The sequence below is a fragment of the Wyeomyia smithii genome, chromosome 2 (genome assembly GCF_029784165.1).
Source record: "Wyeomyia smithii strain HCP4-BCI-WySm-NY-G18 chromosome 2, ASM2978416v1, whole genome shotgun sequence".
NCBI classification, from domain to species: domain Eukaryota; kingdom Metazoa; phylum Arthropoda; class Insecta; order Diptera; family Culicidae; genus Wyeomyia; species Wyeomyia smithii.
Window position 1 is genome coordinate 148,166,600 of NC_073695.1, and position 12,492 is coordinate 148,179,091.

Below are 12,492 nucleotides of genomic sequence, written 5' to 3' on the forward strand. Positions count from 1 at the left end.
GTCTTTATGATTTTCGTACCACATTTTGTTAACTTTAGCAGTATGGACAAGCGCGTTGTCGTCTTGAAATAGACCATCTCCCTTCGGAAAGATGGACTGCATCATTGGAAGTACCTTACCATAATTAGAAAAAAAAGTATTTCTAACTCTTTTCAAATTTTTGTTCACCTGTTCAAATACTTGATCGCTTAAAATATTTTGATAATCGCTGGCTTTACCCTTCCCTTGAATGGCAATGACAGGACCGCGAGCATGCCAAGAAATTGCGCCCTACACCATAACCGATCCTTCTCCGTGTTTGACGGCGGGAAGGAGACAGTCTATGTTGTAATTTTTCTTTTGGTGTACGCTATACGTTTACTCGACCAGTGGTTGGAAATAACATGAAGGATGATTCGTCAGACCACACCACCTTTTTCCACCATTGCTTCCGTGCAACAGTATTTTGATGTCTTATGAGTGGCTTCGCGATGGCTGTTCGCCCATAAAAGTTCATATCATGGAGTTCCCTTCGAACAGTACGTACAAAAACTGACTGCTCTAGACAGTTATTTAGCGCTGCAGTAGCCTTAGTAGCTGAAATCTGCTTCAGTAGCTGAAATCAGCTTTGACAATCCGTTTCAGTGAACGCTGCCTTCGACTGTCCAATTTCTTGTTGCGTTCTGTGCTGCTATTCGGAGGTGTTTTCCCTTTCATGAATTCTTGCATAAATCTGCAAACCGTAGCTTTCGACACTCCAACCAATTTACATGTCTCGGCAATCGCAGCACCCGCCTCACGAGCACCGACTATGCGGCCACGTTGAAATTCCGTTAGCACGAATGACATGGCTAAACATTCTTAAAAGTAAACAATGATGCAATGAAACAGTATTTGTTCCCTTTTTATTAGAATACTAGTTGACCCGGCAAACTTCGTCCCGCCTATTTTAGTGTTTGATTTAATAATTTTAAACATTTCAAATTCATTGATTCCTTGCGATTTCTTTATATCGTTTGAAATGATTGGTTTTATCGGAATGACAACATCCCCGACTTTTGGCTTTTGTACATCACCTCTATTCCGGAATTATATTGGGTGCATTTCAGTTATTTTCGTTGTTTTCCATCATTTCCATCATTTCGATTACGGACGTATCCATATGTAGTAGTATTCGGTTATTTTCGGCTGTTTCCCAGGAGTTTATTTATTCATTTATTTATTTATTTATTTATTATTATCATTTCTATCCGACCATAAGGTCTACATGAAATATAAGGTAATGTGGAAAAGCCAAAAATTGGCATAAAAACCCCATATCTTTTTAATGCTTAGTTGTAACAACGTACAGAACTTAAGTCTAACACATACGAGTCATTATTATTATAAACAGTGATACTATTGAAAGAAAAGTCATTAATTCTACACAACAGATAAATCGTAGTCAAGATATTAAAAAAAAAAACAACATAATTATAGACATAAACAAATAATAATAATAATATTTAAAATTGCTAGAAAAAAATCCATTGTCAATTCGGCTCTTGAAGCAACTTACGTCGAAATACTTCAGCTCTGTCTCCAAATTCAAAGAGATAATAGTATTCATTGAATATTGCGCTCATCGAATGTAGAGGTGAGTTTTGAAGATACTCAGTTCTTGCTAGTGGACGACGGAGGAAACCGACTCGAGATCTCAAACGCCTAGCTTGGGCACTTACGTTAAGCTGCTCTAACAAAGAACTGTAATCAGTTTCAGATGAAAGAAGCTTGGCAGCGAAAACGGCTTTCGAAATCTTTCGTCTTCTCTCCAACGTTGTAATGCCCAGCAATTGACAGCGAGCTTCATATGGAGATAGATCATGTGGGTTGAACCATCGTAGATTCCTAAGGGCGTACCAAACAAACTTGCGTTGGATGCTTTCAATTCTGCGAATCCAAATAGCATGATACGGTGACCAAATGACGGCAGAAGACTCCAAGTGTGAACGTACTAACGCAAAATATAGCGGTCGAAGGCATAGTGGGTCGTCGAACTCCTGGGCGATTTTAAATAAGAATCCGAGCTGTCGATTCGCTTTATCTATTACAAACTGCTAATGTTCTCGGAAAGTAAGTTCAGAGTCGAGATAAACACCAAGATCTTTTACGACTTCTACATGCTCAAACGAATGGCTAGCGAAGGCTTCGCGGCTTGATTTATGATGGAATGAGATTGTTATACACTTTTCGATACTAAGGGTCATTCGATTGATATTACACCACGCAGCAAAACGGTCTAGGTGAGACTGTAGAGTGTCGCAATCAGCCAAACTAGTCACTTCGGTGTAAAGTTTGAAGTCATCCGCGCAAACTTGCAATTTCCGGTGAAAAGGTGCATCGCATCGTTGAAAAATAAAATAAACAGGGTTGGTCCGAGGTTGCTGCCTTGAGGTACACCGGAGTAGTTGGTAAACTCCCGAGATAAAGATGAGCCAATTTTTACTTGTTAAGTTCTTTGTTTTAGGTACGACGCCAACCAGCTGCAGAGGCGATCAGAAAATCCCAGTTGTTTAAACTTCTTGAGAGCTATATCGTGGTCTATTCGATCAAAAGCAGCCTTTAAATCGGTGTAGATTGCATCTACTTGATTACCTCTGGATATCCCGTCAAAACACAAAGATGTGAACTCCATAAGATTTGTGTCAACTGATCTGCCAGGCATAAATCCATGTTGCTGTGTAGAAATGTATCTGCGACAGTCGAACATGATAGAATCGCTAACAATTATCTCAAGCACTTTAGAGCCAGCACAAAGGGACGTTATCCCTCGATAGCTTTCAACTAACTGCTTCTTACCCTTTTTTAATACCGGAAACATCATCGATTTTTTCCATTCATGAAGAAACTGAGCTTGCTGCATCGAAAGGTTTAGAATTTTCAAGAAAAGGGTTTTAATCTCCCGCATGCACCTTTTCATGAAAACAGGTGGGACACCATCTGGTCCAGGCGAGAACGAAGATTTCAGTCTACGGATAGCTTTTAATAACATACCTTCGGAAATTTGGAAAGTGTCTAAATCGACCACATCGGTGGGCACATTATCGAGGCATTTAGGATCAATTTCTGCGTAGTTAGGAGGGTTGAAGACACTAGCAAAGTGATCAGCAAACAGTTCACATTTTTCCGCATTAGAAGAAGCCGTCTCGTTTCCTTTGGTAATTGTCACAGGCAACACATTCTCTTTATGCTTTGATCTTACAAACGACCAAAATTTGGCTGGATACTGACGTAGCTGCTCTTGATGCCTTCGTACATACTCGGCATACCGTTGACGATTATATCTTCTATAGTTTCCGCTTGCTCTGTTGAACATCGCTTTCGTGGTGGGATTTCGATTCCGAGTGTACTTTCGAAGTGTTGCAGCACGAATTCTCTTTAAACATCGAAGTTGAGCATTACCCCATATAGGCTTCGGTGGGGGCTTAAAACGCGGAGTCAATCTGTACAAAGCGGTTCGAACAATCGAGTTGAACTGAAATATAGCTTCATCTACATTGTTGCAATCGATGACAGGCTCCCAGTCAACAGTTTGGAAATAATCACTAAGTGCTGAATAATCGGTTTTCTTAAAATTCAATGCTGTCGTGTCCACATCTTCTATTAGCGGTAAAGGCGAATTTACATTCACATCAAACACGAGAGCAGGATGATTTACATCCAATCGTACTAAAAATTCGTCGGCGCTAGCTGGAACTGTATAGTTTGCCTCCTCAATAACATACACCAGGTCCAAGTACCGTCTGTTAATGTTAGTGACTGGGTTCACTTGCAGTAAGTTGCACCTCGCGGTACCATCAAGGAGTATTTCTTGAATCGTCGTTTCGTTCCGACCACAACGTCTTGAAGTAGTGTTCGAAACGTCAGCATACATAAAACCGTGACGTGAAGGTTTCCAAGCGATTTTGGGTTGGTTGTAATCACCAGCTATTATGACGATGTCATTTAAATTTGCAGCATCGCAAATCTTCTCGATACAGTCGATATGTAGTTTTATAAGCTCGGGATCTTTGCTTTTCTCAGGAGGTAGGTAAAAACACCCAACAAAAAGCATTATATTTTGTAGTTGAATGGTGATGAAAAGTTGCTCGAGGGCAGCGCAAAATTCAACATCACATGAAGAGGAATCGAGAGTTTTTTTACGGCAATAATGACGCCTCCGCCTACCTCGCGAATACTATTTAAACGGTTCCGATCAATTCTGTAAACTTTGTACTGGTTACCGAAAAGCTGAGCTGAATTAATTCTGCTATCGAGCCAAGTCTCGACTAACATGATTACATCATAGTCCTGATCGATACATGAGAGGTAAAAGTCTGCTATTTTTGTCTTCAAACCTCATACATTTTGAAAGTAGAACTTCAAATAATTTATGGCGTCATCAGAAGTTTGCAAGGTACAATCGAGCAACAGTTGACGCTGCTGCCCATTAGAACGGTTTACATCATTGGTCGACAATGCGTTAGCGCTGTGAACAAGACTATAATCAGAGCAAGAACAAGCTCTACTTGTTATGTACTTGCCTGAGCAAGCAAATTGGGAGACCCTCTCGCATGAACCCAACACAGAAGCGGAACGACTCAGATGGCAGGAACACGCAGCTGCAGCAGTTGAATTGCAATAAACGGCTGTGTTAGGGTGCTCAGGGGCTCCCATTATGCTTTGAAACGTGCGTTCCGTTGACTGTAGATGAGTGAATGGTGTGCTGATGGGAAGTTGGCGTACTTCAGTAGCCGAGCTGTGTAACGATTCTGTGCTGCGAATGAAGGTGGATTCTGAATACGAAGATGCTCCAACATTATTGTACTTGCCTGAGCGAGCAAGTTGGGAAACCCCCTCGCTTAAACTAGACACAGAAACGGAACGACTTGCCATTTTACATTTCAAACTGGTGTCTGAGGTCAATTTTTAGCTTCTTGCATCATTCTGGATTCCGTGATACTCATTTGGAGACAATTTGAGAGTTATTTGGTCATTTTCGGCTGTTTTTCAGAAACCGGATGTCACCATCTTCGAATTCAAAATGGTGTCTGTGGTCGATTCTAGCTCCTGTGTATTATTCTGGTTCCGAAATTTTTTTTTTTTGTTAGGGAATTAGAATTACGTTGTCCATTGATGTGAACTTTTGTAATATATATCCCAGTCAATTGCTATACGTGTCCCCTTGCAAAATACAATGACCACTATTGTTGAGTGATCAGGTACCTGCCCCGACACGCTCCCAGTCAGGTGAAATATGGTTTATGAAGCCAATCACCTTCCCAGGATTCAAAGACCAAATCTCTTTGGGCTGTAAACAGCCACTGCCAAGAAACCTTGATCTGCGTTTAAATAATGCACCACAACTGCACAGCAGATGTTCCGATGTCTCGCTTTCCATATTACAAAAGCGACAGATAACATCCTGAACCCGGCCAATGTTCTTTAAATGATATCTACTCGGACAGTGCCCCGTTACTAGGCCGACGTATGTACAAAGAGCTCTTTTGTTTAGCTCTAGGAGCTTTTTCGAATGATTCTCGTTTGGTGTGATAAATCTTTTAGATTGGGAACACTTTTTGACATCAAACCAAAGTTCCGAAGATACTCATATTGTATGGAAAGTTGCCATCTTACAATTCATAATGGTGTCTGAGGTCAATTTTTAGCTCCTTGCATCATTCTGGTTCCAGAGATACTCATATTGGTCACTTTAGGCTGTTTTCCGCACACCGGAGGTCGCCATCTTTCAATTCAAAATGTTGTGTGAGATCGATTTGTGGCTTCAGTGCATCATAACAATCCCGAAAATACCCATATTGGATGGTATTTGGTCATTTGCCGCTGTTTTTCGGAAACCGGAAGTCGCCATCTTGAATTTCAAAATGAAATGGCATTAGGAGACAATTTTTGGTCTCTGAGCGACAATCTGGTTGAAGAAACACTCAAATGGAGTGGTATTTGGTCATTTTCGACTGTTTCCAGACACCGGAAGTCGCCATCTTACAATTCAAAATGTTGTCTGAGGTCGAAAGGTCGATTTATGGCTTCAGTGCATCATAACAATTCCGGAAATACCCATATTGGGTGGTATTTAGTCATTTGCCGCTGTTTTTCAGAAACCGGAAGTCGCCATCTTGGATTTCAAAATGGCATTTGGAAAAAACTTCTGGCCTCTGAGCGTTAATCTGGTTAAAGGAACGCTCACATTGGGTGGTATTTGGTCATTCGCCATCTTACAATTCAAAATGTTGTCTGAGGTCGATAGGTCGATTTGTGGCTTTAGTGCATCATAACAATTCCGGAAATACCCATATTGGGTGGTATTTGGTCATTTGCCGTTGTTTTTCAGAAACCGGAAATCGCCATCTTGAATTTCAAAACGGCATTTGGAGACAATTTCTGGCCCCTGAGCGTTATTCTGGCTTAAGAAAAACCCGTATTGGGTGTTATTTAGTCATTTTCGGCTGTTTTCCAGACACCGACAATTCGAAATGTTGTCTGAGGTCGATTTATGGCTTCAGTGCATCATAACAATTCCGGAAATACCCATATTGAGTGGTATCTGGTCATTTGCCGCTGTTTTTCGGAAACCGGAAGTCGCCATCTTGGATTTCAAAATGGCATTTGGAGACAATTTCTGGCCACTGTGTGTCGTTCTGGTTTAAGAAACACCCATATTGGGTGTTATTTGGTCATTTTCGGCTGTTTGCCAGACACCGAATGTCGCCATCTTACAATTCGAAATGTTGTCTGAGGTCGATTTGGAGAGCTTCGTAGCCGCAAGGTTACAGAGTCCGCTTTGATAAGCGAATGGTCGTGGGTTCGAATCTTAGTAGAATCAGGCCATTTGGTTGTCAAAGGACGTTTAACATGGGTTCATTCTCAGGCTCTCCACTACATATTCTTTCTTCAAGCTGAATTCTATAGTACCCTTGCTGACTCTCATCCTAACAAAAAAGTCCCTCTTATAATAAAACTGTTCTGAGTAACGTATCAAATGGTTCTCTTCAGGGAATTGTAATTATGACGCGGTCTTGGCTGGAGAAACGAGGTTCGATAAGACTCCTTCCTCTTGACAAAATAAGTCCTTCTTATAATAAAACTGATTTCAGAAATATTTACCCACTACAGGGAATTGTAATTGGCGATATTGGCACGAGGAACGAGGTTTCGATAAGACTCCTTCCTCTTGACATAATAAGTCCCTCTTAGAATAAACCTGGCCAAAGTGGAACGTTAGGTATAGCCTCAGTTCAGGGAATTGTAATTTGGCGATGTTGGTAGGATAGAAAAGAGGCTCGGTATAGTAGAGCAGTAAGCTTGAAATTGAAGGGTAAGCTCTCACACACAAGCACGGATATTAAAAAAAAAAAAAACAAAACAAAATGCGTACCATTCACTTCAATAGTGATACTGCCAATAATATGAAGTGCGGAGTACAGAAAACACCTGGGCAATATCACAACAGATCAAAATGTCTCTGGTCGCAGTGATGAGTCCACACAGAGAACAAAAAGGTCGATTTGTGGCTTCAGTGCATCATAACAATACCGGAAATTCGCATGTTGGGTGGTATTTGGTCATTTGCCACTGTTTTTCAGAAACCGGAAGTCGCCATCTTGGATTTCGAAATGGTATTTGGAGATATGTCAGAAGAAGGAAGGGTGTCGAAACATTATTGACATTTTTGTTACTCCTAAAAACATTCACTTGCCAAATTTGGTTATATTTGCTTGATTGGTTCTCGAGCTGTGCGGAATTTGAGTTTCAACTTGTATGGGACCCCTCCCTTATAGAAGAAGGAGGGGTGTCAAATCATTATGGATATATTTGTTACCTCTAAAAACATTCACCTGCCAAATTTGGTTTCATTTAGTAGGTTAGATCTCGAGATAAGCAGAAATTTGTATATATTGTTTATTGTTTCTCGTATTCGAATAAATATCGTACACACTAGTTTAAGCTTATTCTAATTCCTAATTCTATTTTTAAAAGCCGTTTTTGTCATACCCAAATCATGGAGGTTTTTTAGACTGAACGTACTTATAAATGCGACGAAGGACAACTTTTTTCCATACAAGTCATTACCACCCTAATGAACGGTATCAGTAGTGAATGCATGTAGCGATGGTATATGAATACCGGAACAGAAACATGTCTGGACGTGCGTAATATGTCCTAAGAAACACGTCCACTCCATTGAGAATGTTTAAATGATGTGTTGTTCCGTTCTCCCTCTCTTGAAATATTACTCTTTTGGTGATATCTTTCATAGTCATTTCGTTCTCGCTCTTTCTCTTTGTGCCTGTTGGTTGTCAAAATGCGTAGGTACCGTTCTCGTTGTGCCTTGACGTAAAATCAACACACTGAGCGCAATGAGTGTGCGAATGACAGCCCTGTTGACATCATTATATGCCTTCAGACATGCATTATATGCACTATCGCGTCCGTAGCTAGTTCTGCGGAACGGTAAATTAATCGTGGGATAACTTCGGAGGGTTCGCGGGGGGGGCATTAAAGTTGATGTGCTGTAATAGTCGATGACATTTTCTATTATGTCGAAAACAAACAATCTCTGCAGCTTGATTCGTCGGGCTGCGATAGTTTCTAAGTTAAGAAGCATGCAACGCGCGGTGTAGTCGGGTAAGTTTACCGGATCATTCCACGGTAGTTGGCGTAAAGCATACCGAATGAACTTCTTTTGTATCCGCTCTAACTTCACGGCGTGCACTAGTTGGTATGGTGCCCAGACCTGTACTGCATACTCAAGGATGCTCCGAACCAATGCACAGAAGAGGGTTTTTAGAGTGTATACATCAGTGAAATGGCGCGACTGCCTTCGAATGAGTCCGAGCACTGCAAACGCTTTGGCTGCAATGATTGATACATGATCATGAAATCGCAGTTTCGAGTCTATCGTGAGTCTTAGATCGCGAATAGAAGCGGCTCGCTCCAGCACGTTACCATCAATGTAATATGTATGGTTTACAGAGTCAGAACGTCTTATGAATGAAACAATTTTGCACTTCGCTGCGTTCATTTTCATGCCATTTTGTGAGCACCATAGTGAAAGTTCGTTAATGTCGTCTTGCAAAGCCAGACAGTCCAGAGGTGATACTACTCTATAGAATTTGAGGTCATCAGCAAACATCTGCTTCTGAGACTTCAGTCTAGTGCATATGTCGTTCACAAACAAGACAAATATAAGCGGACCCAGTACGCTTCCCTGTGGGACACCAGACGTGAGGGCAAAATCTTTAGAACACACGGAGTTCACGCAGACTGAGGCTTTACGGTTAGTGAGTTATGAGTGTAGCCATCCGGTGACGTGCTCTGGAAACCCCATACGTTTGATTTTTTCGATGGCATAATCATGTGGCACAACATCAAAAGCCTTAGAGAAATCGGCGTAGACAGCATCGACTTGTTTTCTGTTCTCAATTTCTGGAAGAAGTGCCTTATGTATAACACATCAGGTTGGAGGTTGTGGACCTTTGTTGCACAAACCCGTGTTGGTATTCTGATCAGGGTTGATATTTGTTGACACTCTTGAGTGAAAGTGAAAAAAAGCATCCATAAACGTTATTTTTTTACAGTCTTTTCAGAGTTCTCCCTTCCCGCTTTTTGCATGAAAGTGAACTGTCAAAACACCTCATTATATTTCATGCGATGAAAGCAAGACAACAAAATCAGTTTATCAGTTAACGAAGATTGTCAAGGCATCGGTCAGTGTCAGTGAAAAAGTGTTTCGGTAAGGTTCATTTTGGTTAAGTGGACTGTTTGTTTTTCTTTTTCGCTTTGAAGTGAAGATCATTTGGTTGGATTTGTCGTCAAATTTTATTCCGTAACCGTGAACGATGAGCGCGATCTATTTCATCTGAGTATAACAGCACGTTACTAGGACGAAAATCTAGTGTATCTGAAAGAGTGCTGCGATCATTGGAAGTGAAAATTGAAAATGATTGGCTGTAATTTTCGAAGAATTTTGCTGGGGAAAATGACTTTTATCAGCACTGATTCTGATATAAGCGGTCGCGCAACTCTGTATACCACGACATGAACTAGCGACTCGAATATCTTTGCAAGTGAGCATAGAATCGGAATGCCACGATAATTGTTGACGTGGTGAATATTGCCTGTTTTCAGAATCGGTACAATGCGTGCGGTTTTCCAGACCGTTGGGAAGATCTTCGATGAGAGCGATAAGTTGAAGAGGCATGAAACAGGCAGAGCCAGTGATGCTGCGCAATTTTCGAGAAGTAGTGGCGGAAGCCCGTCCACTCCAGCGCCTTTTGTGGTGTCGACATTTTCCAGTGCTTTTCGAACCTCTACAATCGAAAACCTTATTTCTGGTAGACTTATGTCATACGAATTTACACTCTGGAAGCATTCGGGACGTATCACAGGGGACGTTGTACTATAGACACTTTGGAAGAAGTCGAAAAATAATTCAGCAGCTTCATCAGCCGTATTTGAGGTTTTACTCGCATGTTGTAAACTGGACGGTATCCTAGGGCCAGCCTTCAGTGACTTTACATATTTCCAGAAAGAGGCCGGATTTTGCCTTAGGTTCTGTTGTACATTTTGCAAATACGCCCTGTGAGTATCAGCAAGAAGATTCTTATACGTAGCTTCCATATTCCGAAGTACACTGCGGTTTTCTGGGGTTTTCGACTTGAAGAAGCTTTTCCTCATTATCCGAAGCATGTTTCTAGAGTGGCGAAGCTCGGGAGTCCACAATGACCTACGAGTTGATGTTGGGGCGCACGACGTACAAGCAGAACATGTGTGTTGATAACCTCAGACAGTTTACCATAGAATGTAGACATATCGAAATCGACGGATTCGTTGACCAGATGCTGTTGCCAATCGATAGAGGAAAGAGCATTATTCAGCACATCAAAATCGCACCGCCTGAAATTTAGCTCCATTTCGGTTAATCTGTCCGAAGCATTTAACACATCGCAGCGAACATCAAGCAACACAACGAATGGTCTGTGATGACAATCAACTGGTAGCAGCGGGTGGGGGGGCTCGTCTACTTCGACTTCATCCGGCATGTTACTGAAGAGCAAGTCCAACCAGCCCCCTTTCAAATTTGTGAGATTGTTCAATTGCACTAAACCGCAGGCGAGTAGTGCTTCAGTAAGTGCTATCTCTTGTTCAGACGACGCATTACTGGGCAAATAACCGTTCAGATCTGCGTCACATTGCCATCTTAGGTGTGGGAGGTTGTAGTCCCCTAGCACCATTATAACGTCTGTATTGTCGACCTGATCAGACATTGCCCTGATTGATGCAGAGTAAGCAGCGTACACATCAGCACTGGAATTTGGCCGTAAGTATATACAGCAGATGTAATGTGAGCGACTTGGAAGTTGGACCCTAACAGCAACCTGCTCAAGCTGGCTACTGTTCGGCAGTGAGATCAGAGTGCTTGTGATGTTGTTTTTGATTGCACACCACCACCCCGCGATAGTTCACTGGTAAGCGCACTGCGGTCACATCTAAATAAGGAGTAGTCGGATGACAACTCCGAATTAATGACGTCAGGTCGGAGCCAGGTTTCAGTGAAGACTAAAACATCGTTGTCACAACTGGAAAGCAACAGTCTCAGCTCGTTTGTTTTGGTACGTAAACCTCACACGTTCTGGTAGTACACAGTCAGATAACTTTTTACGGTGGTACTCTGTGATCTGGAAGCGTAGTGCGGATCAGTAGTGCATGCGGAAGAAACGGAAGTGTACTTGCCGTGACTAACATTTTGGAAGCCTCGTTCCCCGCTGCCATTTGTTTGGCTTTCATTTGTTTGAAACCCCTTCCTAACAGAAGAGGGAGGGGAGTCGAAACATTATGGACATATTTGTTACCTCTAAAAACATTCACATACCAAATTTGGTTGTATTTGGTTGATTGGTTCTCGAGCTGTGCGAAATTCGTGTTTCATTTGTATGGGACCCCTCCCTTGTAGAAGTGGGAGGGGTGTAAAACCATTATGGATATATTTCTTACCCCTAAAAACATCCACCTACCAAATTTGGTTCTATTTACTTGGTTAGTTCTCGAGATGTGCAGAAATTTGTGTTTCATTTGTATGGAACCTCTCCCTTGCAGAAGAGGGAGGGGTGTCGAACCAATATGGGCATATTTGTTACTCCTAAAAACACCCACATGTCAAATTTGGTTCCATTTGCTTGGTTAATTTGTGAGATGTGCAGGAATTTTTTTTTTTTCATTTGTATGGGGGCCCTCCCTTTCAGAAGAGGGATGGGTCTCAAACAGAGGCGTCTCGTCCACCTGTTCAACCTGTTCATAGGACAGGTAGACAATTTCGGAACAATTACACGAATTATTTCTCATTTGTAGCATGGATCTGACATCATTAAGTTTTCTTGTAACCTTAATGTTATTTCGAACATTCGAACATTTTTTTGATTTTCAATTTATTTCCACCAATTTCAATTTCTATTTATTTCTCCACCGTGAAGAATA

General features: G+C 41.6%; 1 protein-coding gene across 6 annotated transcripts in view; it reads left to right on the forward strand.

Moving 5' to 3' along the window:
- LOC129723376 (protein mini spindles) overlaps window positions 1–12,492 on the forward strand; it is a 487,241-nt gene that overhangs the window by 48,130 nt on the left and 426,619 nt on the right. The window lies entirely within an intron of this gene.